At 35.4% G+C, this 16,521-nt stretch overlaps 1 protein-coding gene across 6 annotated transcripts in view; it reads right to left on the reverse strand.

Annotated features, from left to right (window-relative positions):
• Nucleotides 1-16,521, reverse strand: part of LOC311076295 (uncharacterized protein) — a 54,121-nt gene that overhangs the window by 29,793 nt on the left and 7,807 nt on the right. The window contains exon 1 of one of the 6 annotated variants that reach the window (XR_014604643.1): nt 5,077-5,478. The exons of the other annotated variants lie outside the window; for them this stretch is intronic. The gene's annotated coding sequence lies outside the window, so the exon portion shown is untranslated. Of the gene's footprint in view, nt 1-5,076; nt 5,479-16,521 lie in introns of those variants that run through there. 6 annotated transcript variants of the gene reach the window in all.

Here is a 16,521-nt window from a genome sequence, read left to right on the forward strand (position 1 = left end):
AAAAAAGCAAAAAAAAAAAGCTTTGAGGTTTGAAGGTTTATTGACATTATGGACAAATAGAAAGTAGATCGAAGGATACACTGTAAAAAAGTTGCAAATAAAACAGTTTCTGAATGAAAATTGATGATAGATAGATAGAACGATAGATTGATAGATAGATAGATACCAATTCAAATTCAAATTCAAATTCAACTCCCTGTGGTGTGAGGCTTGTTAATTGCGTAATTTGTGTGAATTCAAGTAAAATTCACACGATTTAAAAGGGAACCAATTTGAGTTTTGCACAACCCTGCAATGTGAAAAGACAAAATTGATTATTACTGGAAACTCGCCATGTTGTGCCTGGTTATACTCACAAAACTCTAGTGGTCGCTGAAGCGCTCTAGACAAACTCAGGCTCAACTCCAACAAGAGGAATGCAGTTTCAAAGAGAACAACAACAACAACAACAAAAAGTTCATATTTCAAAACAAAAAAGTTTCCACACTGATTTATGTCAACAAACTTACTTGACAGTTAAAACCAGAACGCAAATGGACTCATCAACTACGGCAGAAGTCAAACAAATCTAACGCCTGTATGACACAACTCAAGAGATGCTTCTTAAACATTCCCAGAGTTCAAAGTGTAAGTCAAACAGTACATCATTACTCAGCATCATGTGGATGTGTTTGATCTCTCAGCTGCTGGAGAGCTCTTGAGTCTGACCCACGATGCCCCTGTGCTGTCAGCAGGCAAACGCCCCGTCACGGCTTCTGCGTTCAGCTGCTTTTATGAAACATGTGGGAGTTGGATGAAACGCACAAAGATGAATGTCCTCATGTGGCTCTGCTAACAGAGCGCTCTCTGTCCTCACCTCAAATCCCTTTTGGCCCAAATTTCTGACTGCACGCCAAGATCCACCTCTCACACTGAAGAACGACAGAGAACCCCGAGGAGCGGCTGAAGAAATCAGCTTCAGCATGAGACCAAACACAAGACACGTCCTTGTATCACTTCAGTCAAACGACAGACGGCTTATGCGTGACTTGTGTTTTGAAGCGCTGCTATCGTCGATCACAACACAAACAGCTAATGGACCTGCCGCCAGACATTTTATGCAAACCTTTAACAACGTGTTCGATTTTCTCATCTGTTTAAAGGGGTAATGAATTGAAAAATCAAATTTTCCTTGATCTTTTGATATATAAAAAGTCATTGTACTATAAAAAAATATCCTAAAACTTCCTTTTATTGACTTTTATTGAAACCAAGCTTAGAAAACAACTCGTTTCGGATTTTGTCACATTATTATGTCACAGTGCAACAAAAGACCACCTCTGCAGACGATCACTGCCTCTTTAGCTCCGCCCACAGATTCGTGCATGTCATGTAGTAGTAAATATGAAACAAACACAGGATTACCAGAAACAAAACAATAGAGAATCCTCTGAGGAATCCAAGACGTTTTGAAGTGCCAAGTTGTGGAAAAACTGTCTTTGCATTGCCATCCTTGTGATCCCAACATTAAGAAAGCGTGGATGAACTTTATTTTTAACGAAGTTCCAGCTGAAAATGCCTAGCTGTGGAAGCCTGAGAGCGCTTCGGCAGCGCAGCGTTTTTTTGAGACGCTTTGCTTGCTATGATACGGAATATCCGCAGTGTTTTTAGTATCTCATTTCACAGATAGTTTGATTCTGTATTGTTTCTAAATGTTGATACAGTGTAAAGTAAGCTCTGGCTCTTGTTTTTAAATTATTTTGTTCCGTTATTATGCTTCTTCTTGTTGTCGTCTGTTGACGTTGTACAAACATGATGTGGCGGTTGGTCGGTGTGGTATTTGTCCCACCCCTCCTCAACTCTGATTGGACGGCTGGGTAATAAGTGACAGTGATGAGCACTGTGTTTTACCCAAAGTTAAACATTCTTCAACTCTCGGCGACCAGCAAAAAACGCAGAGCGTTTCAGTGTGAAATAGACGCTCAGCGCCTCATTACGCTCCTGGCCGCTCCCATTTAAAACAATTGAAAAAAATACGCTATAGCCACGGGAAAAAAACGCTTTGGTGGACACACGGCCTAAGACACTGTTCGTTTGTTCGACTGCGAATTCGTTTTTAGAGACACAATTCGATGCAGGCTTTTCAGAGAATGAAAATAAAAGATGATGCTGTGCCATGGTATAATAAAAAAATACTATGGAAGTCAATGCCTAGTATCAACTGCCTGGTTACCAACATTCTTCAAAATATCATCTTTTCTGTTCAACAGAAGAAAGAAACTCATACAGGGTTGAAACAACTTGAGGGTGAGTAAATTATGACAGAATTTTCATTTTTGGGTGAACTATGATCCCTCACATGCATTGGATTATCGGATACGGAAGAAAGAAAGAAAAAAGAGAATACTGCTTTTTTTTTTCTTCTAAGCCAATCACTGTAATCCTGAATAAAAGCTTCAGTGAGTGACATCTGTTTTGTCATCAGTAAGACATTACAACACGTTTCATTTTATTTAAAACACAACACTGCAAATGTTTACTTTTTAACTTTATCGTAAAGGATGAACTATGAATAGAACGACAGACAACTATGACAAACACTGTAAGCCATCCTTTGTCAACTATAACTGGTAACTCCAACTACTTACATTTTATTTGCCACAACCAAGACTTATAAAGCGTAGTTAATATGCAGAAATGTTTCACATTGATGGCAAATGTTTCAACTATGTCAGAGATATTTTTTAATCATAGCAGTGGGCGTTTACAAAACAGTGTTCGAAAGAGAGGGTCAGAAACAGGATTGAAAATATCTTATTACTTCTAAATTAAGATGGTTTTTTTTAGATAACAATCTTGATAACAATATAAGCAGACCTCAGAGAACATTATGAAATAAAAAATAAATGCATTTTATGACCCCTTTAATTATTGAAAATGTGATTGTAATTGAATATTGAACCATGCTTCAGACAATACCACAAATCTCATTTAGGTTTTTGGTGCAATCAAACAGATGCTTAATTTCAGGGTTGAGGCGGGACAGGAAAACAGCTCGTCTGGCTTTTAAAGGGGTAGTTTACTCAAAAATTGTCATCATTTACTCACCTTCATGTCATTTCAAATGCACAAGACTTTCTTTCATCTGTGGAACATAAAAGATGATGTTCAGCAGAATGTCTGAGCTGCTCTTTTCCATTCAGTTAAAGTGAAACAGGGGTTGTCAAGCTCCAAAAAGGACGAAAACAAATCCTCTTAAAAGCAGTATTATGCTATATTTCGAGTCTCCTTAAAGCCACATGATAGCTTAGTGTGAGGAACAGACTGAAATGTAAGTCATTACTCAATAAAAACCTTACATATTTTTGCATCATTCTCTTTTATTGCATGGAAGAGCAGCTCAGATCTTAGTGAGTAAATTGCCATTTTAGGTGACTATTCCTTTAACACAAATGGCTGTGATATTTTACCATCTCTACATGGTAGACAATATCATAAATCATAAAAAAACAACAAATGACAGACACGTCAAAGGTGCACCTTTGTCTATAAAAACTGATCATTTGTTTGGGATTGTTTCATTTAGATGATCCCAGATTAACTCTGCAAATGCATTTACAAACAGTTAAATTAATGCCAAAATGCATGTTTTTTTATGTTCTCATTAAACACAAACAGTTTGTTTTTGTAAACTTAAGAAGTGGGCATGATTTGAATGATGTGAAATCTTTTAAATATTGCTGCTGCATGTGAATGTGTGTGTATGTGTGCACACACGCACACAAATCTAGACAAAGCAAACAATCTATTACAATTCAAACATGAGAATTTTAAACATCCTCATTAATGACATACAACTCGGAAAAATGTCATATACAAATCTTATTTATACTTTTCATTTTATATATATTATTATAAATATCTAAAAAATTATATTTTAAGTCCTACAATTCTAGATAAAATTCCAACCTAATTTCTAATTTCTTTTTCTAGAAAGAAATCTGTAACATGATAAAACGTGTATTATACAGTATTTTCATTACTGTATAAATATTATTATTATTACTACTTTGCTGCGCAAGACTTAATTCTTCACAGCAATAAATAGAGTCAAAGCAATCTGTTCATCAGATCAACTCTCTATTCTTAAGTATAAAAAAAAAAAAAATGTTTTACCAAAAAGAAAACCCAGGTAGCACGATTTCAAACGAGACACACATATTCCAGGGTTCTGATTATCTATTTGTGTTCAGGACTGCGGGTTAAATCTGGGCTGGTGTTAATCCTGATGCTGCTCTTTGAGCAGGTGAACTCAGCCTAAGACTTTCCCACGGTCCTCCGGCAAATCCTCTGCCCTGAACCCTCGGTAGACCGCTGCCATCTGGCCCCTCTGTGTTCTCACTGGGAGGGCAGGCGTCAGCTGCACGGCCAAATTCTGCGTTCCACCACAACCCCCACAGAAAGACAAACAGCAAACCGTCCACACACACCCGACATCCACCACCATCAAATACACTTGCCTGCCTTTCCGTACGGCACAATTAAATGCTTTGAAAATAACATTACAGGGAAAAAACTCAACTCTTAAAAAGTACAAACATCAAAAATAGGCTTTTAAGGACAAAACTTTCTTAGTATTCAAATGAGCCGCATTGAAGTCAAATTACATAAATATGACCTCCACACAACAAAAGACCCCCCCGACTTCACAATATAAACCTTGACCTTTGGCCCTTTCCACGGCGATCCATCATCACAACATGAGGTGCACCCCCACCCCCCTCCGGATCACCCCAGACAGAAATCTCACTCCAAATATCTTACTCCAAAATAAGATTTTGATTTGCGATCATGTGACAAAACCCCTCCCTCAGTTTCTCGCGTCTCCTAAGCTGCCATGTGCTATCGTCTGACTACAGTCGGGAAGAAAAAAAAAAAGCGCCTGGCTGATGAAGAGAGCGTCCCGGACCGGCCGCTCTTAAAATGCGTGACATTTCCATGGTGGGAGCATGAGAACAGATCCTCCACAATAGCGAGGTCTCCATGCCCGGCCAGTAACCATGGAAGCAGATGCTGTCGCTCTCCCCTGCCCCTTACCTCCCAGCGGCCACGGGCTGCTCCACACTCAAAAGAGGGTCCGCCTCAATTTCTCTTCATCCCGACCGAACTTGCGTGCTCTTCAAAGGGAGCTATTCAGCAGGTCACTGGTCTAGACTTGTTTGCACGGTCCACAGAGCAGCCTTGATGTAACCCTTGCTCTCCGCCTGCCGTGGAACTACAGACTGCGGGGAACGCTGGGGACGTGGTTTTGAAAAGAAGCCCGTCCGATTTTGCCATTGTGCCTTTTCATTCATCGATCGAATGCGTATCGAACCTTCTGTCGGTGCATGTGTGAAACAGTTAGCTTAGCCAGCATTTTTTTTTTTTTCTTCTGGTCAGACTTGACTGCTCCTTTCTCATGTTTAATTTCATTTAATGATCAGATTTTTTTTCGACAGATTTAAGGTCTCTTTTTATCTCTTTTCCCCCCCGAATGTATTAAAAACATTTTTAATGAATATATATATGTATATATATGTATATGTATATGTATATATATATATGTATATATATATATATATATATATATATATATATATATATATATATATATATATATATATATAGTTCTGCGGTACTACTATTCTTCTCCTCCACTTTAATGTTACAGTAAAGAGGAAATTAACAAAGATAAAAGGCCACAAGAAAATAAAATGAGGTTAATGACAAAATAAAAATGTGAATTTAAACAGTCTAAATGAGTGATATTTTCAGGTGTATTCACCTTTAAAATGACTTTTTTTCCCTTTTCTTTTTCTTAATTTGATATATTGCATATTCATCCAAATCAATTTTAAAGATGAATTTAAACTAATACGCCATGAACTAATGATAAAATTAAGCAACACATTTTCTTACTAAATATGAAGAGTCTGTATTTGTGACCTTGGAGTTTTAAACGACTCTTTTGTCAACTTTAAAATGTTTTCTTCTGTGAAGGACGGCACACACACACACACACACACACACACACACACACACACACACACACACACACACACACACACATAAAACATCCATAATTAATATAAAATACAGACCAGAAAAACAAGCAAATACTATTTAATTTTGTATACATGTATTTTCTCTTTTTCCAGGATTTTATGCCTAAATCTAGAATTAGATATTCTATTTTCTAGAATTGCAAGAATTATATTTTAATTAACAATGACCCTAAACTGATCTTCACAAATGCTAATATTTTCAGCAGGAACAAATAAATAAACTATATATATTTGACTATATTTTAATTTATATATATATTATATTTAATAACATTAATCAGTTATTCGAAGAAATGCCTAATATGTCATCAAATATTTTTTTAAGCTGTCTGGAAGATATTTTTGTAATAAATGTATAGGTTGCATTTCACTTTAAAGTCAGCAGTGAAACACATTTTTAAAGATCCATGTGTCTCCCTGTTCTTATTCAAATGATTTAGACACACAGAGATGAAGAGACTCGCTGTCCATCTGACACAGAGACGTGGAGGACGGACAAAACCACAGCAGAAAGTGAGCAAATTCAAAGGCAAAGGAAGGAAAGAGATCAGCCAAGTGAAAAGACAATGTCATTGTTGTCAGGAAGCAGAAAATCAATGGCGTAAAAGCAGAAAGGAAAAAAAAATGAGATCTGCTATAGGAAGAGACACACACTCCGAATAAAGAGCTGGGCAATTTTACCGCAGCTCTCTCAGATATGAGCAGACAGCAGAAATAAAATGTGCTCTTTTACATAAAATATGCAGCTCGATGCTTCTGACTATAAGATAATTATAATATGATATTACAATATCATAATATGAATAATTGGGTGAATGCATATAGAAAATGTAAAGGTTTGAAATGCTTATTACATTTCAAACCTTTACATTTTCTATATGCATTCACCCAATTATTTGATACAGGTTTGCAGATATTGTTATAGCTATATAAGGCTACAAAAATATATGTTGTATGAATCATTTAAAAATAAATATTACAATTTAAAAAACTGCATTTCAGACAGCTTACATTTAGCATGACAGTAATTTATGTATAATTCTGATAAGCCTATTTTAATACATTTGACTGTGTAGTAAAATACAACACTTTAATCTTATACTTTATATATAAATAGCATTAACAACGATGATGCTGATTATTATTTTTAAGAGAAATTATAAATAGTATTTACAATTATAATATTAAATAAGTTCAACAGCAAGAAAATACAAAACAGAGTCTGTGTGCATATTTAAGTAAATTATAGGGAGGAAAAAAGAATATTTCTGCTTCAAATATTACTGAATTGTATAAAAAATATATATACACAAATCCTGAGGTCACAAAGGTTTTCTGTATACAGAAAAAGACAATATTTCCAATTCAATTATTATTAATTATCTATTTCCATTTCCATATAATTCTCATAAAACGTTGCATACAGTGAAGCTTAAAGGTAAGCTTAATATATAACAAGCAAGATGTAAAGCTGACTTCTCCTGCTAGTTTGTGAGAAATAAATGTTTGGTTCAGGAAGACCACATGCAGAGATCCACCTGGGTGGGAAAGACAGCAGAAAACACGCCGGCAGCGCGGAGACGGAGACTTTAATCTCTTCCAGAGAGACACTGAACCCTCCGACATGACCACAACTAACCATTCAGGCATTATACATACCAGAAAAACATTACATAAAGAGCCTTACTGGCATTAATTGAATTGTGGAATGATTGCTGGAAATTAAACGAAAGATTAAAAACACAAATTTGCACCAGAAGCCTTTCTTAAAATCAATTAGACCAAAATAATCCGCAGTCCGAATTCCGATCTACATCTTTATACGGGCTGTCGTTCATCCATCACATCTGTGCCGTAACTGAATGACACCAGGACAAAACTGATTAAATGGTGCGGCTAGAGGAGGGACAGACTGTCAAAGAGAGACATTTTAAAGGGCGCCGTAAACATGGGAAAACTACGGTTTTATGTTAGTTCATAATTTTTGTTGTTAGTTAACTGCTGAAATGATTAACCCTGACAAATAATAAACAGCAGAGACCAGGGATAGTTGTCACAGTCTTCATTCCAGTAAATATTTCTCAGGTTAGATTTATTTTTGAAAGTCAAATTCAGAGTAGGCACAACCCTTAAAGCATAAACCTTTAAAACTATTGTATTTAAAACCATAAAAACTAACAAAAAAGCTTTCTTTTTTTTGTTAGTTTAAAAAAAAACACCATTATTGCCAGGGGGAAGAAAAATATTAAATTATATTACAATAGTTAATAACAAAATAAGCAATTATAAAGTATAAAACACTTTAGTTAATTACAAAATGAATTAATAATAAAATATGAATGTTAAATGTAATGTTAAATACTTAAATAATATTAAAATCAAAGTTAATCATTCACATGAACACAAGAACCAGGTAACTGCTTTTAAAAGATGCTTATAGCATCCATAAGGACAAGTGAATGTACTGAATGTGTCTGTTTGGGCTGGAAAGGGGCAACACTGAGTGTCTCCTTTGCTTTATAAAAGCTTTCTTGTTTGACATTTGGACCCCCTCCCACCACCCCCTACAGGTCAAACACACACTCACCTGCTTTCAGACGCTGCTGCGGCAGACTCATTGTTCTTTAATGCATTGTAAAATGACCCTATTGTTAACTTAACGGAACACAATAGCTAATTAACAGCTTTATTGCCCATTACTGCTGTCAGGTTTCACAAGTGTTTTAACCATCAAGCATTTTCTAATTAAAAGATTTATTGCAAATGACGTGCAAAAAAAAACACATAGCCTATATGAGATTCTTCAATTGCCCTGACAGAAAAAAATGCAAGCTGAGACGATAAAGCCCCAACATTCTCAGATCAGCTCAACAGGAACAAAAGAGCGGCTCTATCATTACGGCTATCACAAAGAGCTTTTAATTATGTGCAGACCAGTAAATGCTCGTCTGCGAGACGGCGGGATGCTCAAGATCATGGAGTGTCTAAACACCCACATTTTAAGAACGAAGTAACGCTCCAGCACTGGTCTTTCCCTTGAGAAACACACACACACACACACACAGCTTTGAACATGAGAATCTGCTGATGTTAATGACGTCTGCTTTTCTGACTCATTTATTTTTTTGGCAACACTTTACAATAAGATTTCATTTGTTAACGTTAGTAACTAACAAACAATGAGCAATATATATTTATATAGCATTTATTAACCTTTCTTAATGTTAGTAAATGCTTTAGAAGCATTGTTCATTCTTAGTTCATGTTAATAAATGAAACCTTATTAAGTGTTACCAATGTTTTTTTTAAACTCGAATATCACACTGACACAACCCAGATATCCTCTGCCAAATGACACATATGATGTCATATGAAGGGAAATTCCAGTGGTTTCACTTCACTGTCTATGGGGTGTGTCAGAATATAACTGCAGAACGCTCAGATGCATCTCTACAGCCGGGGAAAAATGAGCTAGGTGTTTGGGGTCACCTGCAGTCCTGACCTACAGATCCATATCTGGTTCGGCCTTTGGCAACCCCAACGAGAAACAATAAGCAGTCTGTTCATCGCTGAGAAAGGAACCACAAACCACAAAAACATTTCAAATGCTTCTTAACCGATATTTTTCAATGGTTGAAATTAAAAGTGACTTATAATAAATTATTGAACACAAATTATAACACCTTATATCTTACATCATAAAATACTGTATATCAGTATTGTTATTTACAAAAAAAAATATTAAGGTTAATGTTAAAAGAATGTGGGTTTTACTAAATGGGTTTTGAAAAAAAAAGTGTCTTCTAATCATCAGTACTGTTGGTTGAGATAAAAAAAAAGATAAAAGATAATAAAATCAATTCAGATGATTTAAAAATGTAAGAAATGCACAAAAGCTTCTAAAGAGAACTGAGGCACTAAACTTCACAAGTTCAACAGTCAGGAAGCAACTATTAATGATAATGAGAACCATTAGAAGGGAAAAAACTTCTACGAATTGTGTGTGTGTGTGTGTGGGGGGGGGGGGGGGGGGGGTATCTCTGATTAACACATAATCAGGAAGTGTAATGTGATGTAGCAGACCAGAGCCAATCAGGGGAAGATTTTAACCAGGACAAATGTTGCTCACAATAGCCTGAGGGACATTTATCTAGAACACTATTTGTGTTCAGAAACAGGAGAAATGGCCAATGAAATTAGATTTGTTTCTTCTGTACCAGATGTGTTTGGAACTGATAAATAAACAGAATATTATAAATATAATATCATAACAATTGAACACAATGACTGAAAAGTGACCCCCAAAAAATCCATTTACATACTATTTTATTTGTAACAAATTTATTTATTGCTATTTATTAATCATTTTGTTTTACAATGTATTTTATTTTACAACTTTTATTGTAAAATATAAAATTAAATGATTTGTAAAATATAAAAAATATATATATTTTATAAAATACATTATTTATTCATTTAATTAATTTAGAAACTGATCATACACATTTTTTTTTTATAATAGTCCCACTGTCAATCAGTCGATAAAATTATATAATTAAAAAAAATATTATTTTATAAAGTATAAAATAATTTATTTGAATTAAAATAAAAAGTGTATAGTATAAAATCTTTTATTATTTTATTTTAAATTACCACTGTCAGTCAGCATAAGGGATCAGTTCAAAACAAGCATCCAATTAATTAAGACAAAAAGAGGAGTGGAGTCAGAGGAAAAAAACCCTGATCAGATCCCACAAAACCTGAAAAAGTGAAACAAACAATATATTAAGAGACAACAATTGTGGTTTCTTAGACAATGCTGAGCTGTATGTGTGTGAAGGAGAGAAAGAGAGAATGTGTGTGTGTGTCCCGGGAATCTGAACGGGTCGGGGTAGTTGGTGTCTCCGGGCAGTGAAGAGGTCAGGACAAACACAAGCTGCTATTCATGGACAAATCAAGTTTATGTGAGAATCCCCCCCCCCCCTCTCTCAGCCCTCATTAACATCTGAATGCTTCATAACATCAGCGCCTGAAAGTGCAAGATCCTGTCAGAGTGGAAGTCAACAGAGGGACAGAGAGTGAAAAAAAAAAAAACCTTTGCCTTGTCTCTTCATATAGAATAGACCCCCAGAACCCCCACTCTCTTAAACAACACCTCCGCCATATGTAAGCCAGCCACACACGGGTCAACCCCAATGTCAAGCAGAGCAGCTTGTCAACCCATACACACATGCACACACACGTGTGCACACATGATCACACGCATGTGCAAACACACACACACGATTAATATTCCACCCAGGCTGTACCATCACAGATCTGGTGGGCTCGTCCCGCTTACACGAAACACACCTCACTTCCTGTGACGCCATGTCTACGCTCATAGACCCGGAAACACAGGGATGTAGAGATAAAAAAACAAAAAACAGACACAGCCTCTGCTCTTTAAGGTGGACCCATGGAGTTGAGGTCATCCAGAGCAGGACGGGGACAGAATGGAGCAGGATACTGAGAGGAAAGAGACGGGATGCGTCCACATTAAACAGAGATGACAAGCTGCCTGAATGCCATTACAGTGAGGATCAAGCAACGATAGCAAGAAATTAGTGTTTAAGCACGGATACCTTTAAAAATAGGTCTACAAATACTGCCATCTCATTTTTATTTAAAACATTTAGAAATGATACATTTCATATAAAACAATATGACAATTTAACAATTTTAAGATATCTCCACATTTATATGTGTAGCTCTTTTATGTGTTCTGTCTTTTGATTTAGTTTTATTAAGTTTTGATTAACAGTTCTATTTTATAAATCTGTGACACATTCATATAAATATTTCAGCATCTTTCATACAGTGATAGTATAAGCATATTTATTAACTCTTTTAACCAAACATTCTCTTTGCCTCCAATTAATTTTTTTCGATTCCCTCAATAAAAGTGCAACGATACATATTTATTACTCTATACAATGATAAGAAAAAATACCAACAACAAAAAACATTTAATATAGGCTATACAGAGGAAGAATTTAGGTAAATTCATGCACTTTTTGAAATTGAGATCAAAAGTGACCTAATTTACCTGAACTTTGTGTGTGTGTGTGTGTGTGTGTGTGTGTGTGGTAAGGAATAACTGACTTTAACTATTATTAAATACTACAATAGTCATCCCATTCAGTTTTTGCTCAGCTGCTAAAATTGTTATGCTTATTAAATTAGATATTACAAGAAATTAAGTCAATTTACCAGATTTTTGTGGTATTTTTAATTAATACTAACAGTTTGGAGAAAATAAAGGGTGAAGTGATATGCAACTTTAACATATTTAACAAATCTGGAACTGCATTAAAAAAGGGGGGAGAAAAATCGACAACCTTGCAATAGATGTCAAACAAACAGAATTAAGAATTTAACAATGACACCAAATAAAACTATTCACGTTTTTCTTTTTTAGAACTTTAAGCATGTAACAAACCACAGTGGAATAATTCTGTTCAGAATGTTTAGAATTATTCCATTTAAATCATAATGCAGAATGTAACCAGCAGACCAAAGTAATCAGCGCGAGATACAATCAAGATTTCCGAAACACAAAGCATGTCTAATTGAATCATAGTAAAAGTTCACAAAGGCAGCTCTGTGGTCTAGGGACATTAATAACATTTGTGGATTGAACCAAAGATGCCATTCCAAAAGAAAAGAGGCCTGAGATTACACAAAATAACAACATGACTCAAACCTCTGCTTTCCAAAAGCCCAGACTTATGCAACTGACACTCCAGACAGAGCCAATATGGACCCGAGCTCAAATATACCCTGACCACCATTAAGGTCTGATCTTATTACAGCGTGGTCTGGGGATTTGGACCGACTCCCCCCCCCCACAACACCAGGGCACAGAGTTCACCGCGCTCGGCTGCTGGCAGACGGCTCTGGTTCATACTTCTGAATCCCTCAGCTGTGTTACGCTCGCCCTCTGCTCCGTCGGACCCCTCAAGAGCTTTCCGTCTCACGAGCGCACGCATATGTTTGTCTCTCCGGCCGGCCGTTCGTGAAACCAATCACAGAGGCTGTAAACAGAGACCCAACCCCACTCCCTGAAGACCGGTCCCGGCCCAGATCGGGTTCCCACTCACAGAGAAAGCCTTAGTGTATCGTCCTAGTGAAGAGGTTTTTCATCTGTAGTGGAATCAAATTCTGTTCAGTTGAGCTTCAAATATAAAGCCAGAGAATCATTATAGAGAAAATGTTCAATTGGCACATTCACCGGATCATTGCCATTTAAAATGAATAAAAGGACCATTAGGGCTGCACAATTAATAAAACTAAATAATTAAGATTACAGATGGCACAATGAACTATCATGAAAAGTAACAATTATATGTTTAAAATATTCCATTTGTAACATGTTTTGCAGCACTTGAGCATTGCAACCAAATCACAGACATGTCTTGCAACGTAGACAATTTAACCTCCATTGTCAAATAATTAAAACATTTGGTAACACTTTATAATAAGTTTTCAGTTGTTAACAATAGTTAACTACATTAATTTCCATGGACTAAGAGTGAGCAATACTTCTACAGCATTTATTAATCTTAGTTAATGTTCATTTCAACATTTACTGATACATTACTTAAAATCAAAAGTTGTATTTATTAACAATCAGTTAATGCACTGTGAACTAACATGAACAAACAATGATCAGCTGTATTTTTATTAACTAATGTTAAGATGAATAAATACTGTAACAAATGCATTGCTCAATTAATGTTAGTTAATACATTAATGTTAACAAATGAGGCTTTATCGTAAAGTGTTACCAAACATTCTATTCTATTAATCAATTATAATAATCAAAATGAATGATAGAGATAATTATCAACATCATTTTTAATCATAATTGTGCAGCTCTAAATAATATAATTAACTTGCTATTTATTAAAATATAATATAAATATTTAACTAATTTAAATTGTGTCAATAAGCCAGTTAAGTTGTGCCTTTTTTGGTAAAACACCTGCACTTTAGAAATTGTGTGTGTGTGTGTGTGTGTGGGGGGGGATCTTGAGACGTCAGGGTGAAAAAAATCCGAAAGAGAGAAGGAGAGAGCTTGGTTAGCAGAGCGATGGCCTCATTTTCAACCTCCATCTATTCATTCCCTGCATTTCAATTATTTTAGATGTGTAATCCTTTCACTCTCAATAGCAAATGTAATCGTCCCCATGGCCACCGCACCAGACCGGTCAATATAAACCTAGACGACTCATTACTTCACAGGCTGCTGTCTACAGATGCTGGAGTCTTCATGAGCATAATAGCAACACAAGCCCCTGCCGCTATTGAGTTTCCACTTCCCAGATCTCCCTTTATTGCCTCTAAACCTGCCTCTCAAGGGCGCTTTAGTCCAACACATACACACACACACACACACACACATACGTCCCTGTGTCTGCCCTAGAACGTGAGGATCCTTTTGTATTTTGAGGAATTCTCTTTTTCCCCTCAAAAATGCAAATAAAAAAATATACTTGACATTTGAAAAATGTTAACTAATTTTATGCTTATTATGCTCATTTTCATAAAAATTGGCGGAAGTCGGTTTTGTAGCTAGAAAAGGTAATAAGGAAAGACAGTCCAAGAACACAATATAGTTGTACAATTACAGAGAGAACCACTCAAACATTCATAAACACTGGTAAAAATTTTTTTTAATAAATAAATAAATAAATGTAGGAGACTGATTGCTTCTGAAACCTACAGCAGCTTTGTATTTGAAAATGAATCGCATGAAAACATGAATCACACTTCACTAGAAAATCAAAGGATAATAAATCACATTTTGTTTTGTGACATTAAATTAATGTCAAATAGGCAAATTTTACAGCTACTGTACATTCCAATTATTGTAATGCTTCCAGGCATTATACATCTTTTTTAAATTCCCATTATACTGGTTCTAATTATAGTAATTTTTTACTTTCTTGCAAAAATTAATTTCATGGAGCTATTTAAAAAAAATAATAATATATTGAGCAGTACAACAAAAACTACCATGATCCATAAATATTTTGCAGTTTAATTATGGCATTATTGTTTTCACATAAGATTATTATCATGATCATTTTTTTTCATCACAGTAAAAGCAGGTAAAATGTGCTTAACCCTTTGTGAAAATAATGTAAAAAAACATCATTTCTAAAATTTTACTTAAATACATATATATAACTGTATTTTTAATTTTGTGGAGAATTATGTCCCAAACACATTCTTGGCAGGTTTTTTGAGTATCAATCTAGTCTTGATGACATGACAAGACAAACTAGTGATCTTCTAATTGCATGCAAACAAAAGGAGAGTTTAACCCCTCACTGAGCTGCCCAGGACAGCCTTTGTCTCACACTAAATATGTGTGTTTGCCTTTTGTGCCTGAAATAGTCCCCTCTCTTCAGACAGCAGTTAAAAGCCCTTGATGAAGAGTAGCTCTCAATGCAGTCCCACCCCGTCCCTTTAGGACATCAGAAAGGCAAGAATGGAAGACTGCTGGACATTTAACAAGTAAACAAGGCAGCCGTAAAAGCAAGGAGATGCATTTCACCTCTAGAGCCCTGTCAACATGCAGCTGCCAGTGAGTAGGAAGTGATGTCACATGAACTATGTGACATGTAGTGAACATCAACCAAACACAAATGTTTCTTTTGTTCTGTAAAACATGCACACACTCTGAAAGGTCACTAACAATATCAGTAAAAGGTTCAAATCACACCTGCACAAACAGTTTGTCTTTGAAGAATATGTGGAAACAGATAAAAATGCATGTGAAATTTAACACAGACATAGTAGCCCTCCACTGCTTTTCTCAATAAATTTGTCATATTGTCAAACCTGCATTTTTTTTTTTTTTTTTTTTTGGAAAATATCTCCCTGAAACAAAAACGAATAGTAACAAAGAATAGAAATACAATAAAATATCTTTATTATAAAAGTTTTATATATAGCATACTAAAGTAAAATATTGCCTTTCAATGTTGAAACAAGTTACCTGTTAAAAAGAAAGCTGAAGAGAGAAAAAAAAAAAAAAAAAAAAAACACTTCCAAAAGGCTTTTTGAAGGATTCTGACATTTTTCAGACATTTTTTTTTTATTCTTCTTATTGTTCTGTCTTACAATCATCATAAATCCTCCTGGACAAGGTATATAAACCTTTAAATGTAGAAAAAACCTGGTCTGCATTTTTTATAGAAGATTGAGTTAAATTAAATTTGACTAGAATAGGGAACTTTCAGGCTGTCTGCTGGGGATTTCAGGGCTTTTTTTGGTCCTCTTTCAGCGATCTGGCCCATTCAATGGTTCTGAATGAGAAACGGATCAGTGCAAACACACACAGTCTCCAGTTCAGACATGACATCATCTCTTTTATGGCTCTCCAGGA

This window comes from Abramis brama (genome assembly GCF_963993115.1).
Source record: "Abramis brama genome assembly, chromosome: 25".
NCBI lineage: Eukaryota > Metazoa > Chordata > Actinopteri > Cypriniformes > Leuciscidae > Abramis > Abramis brama.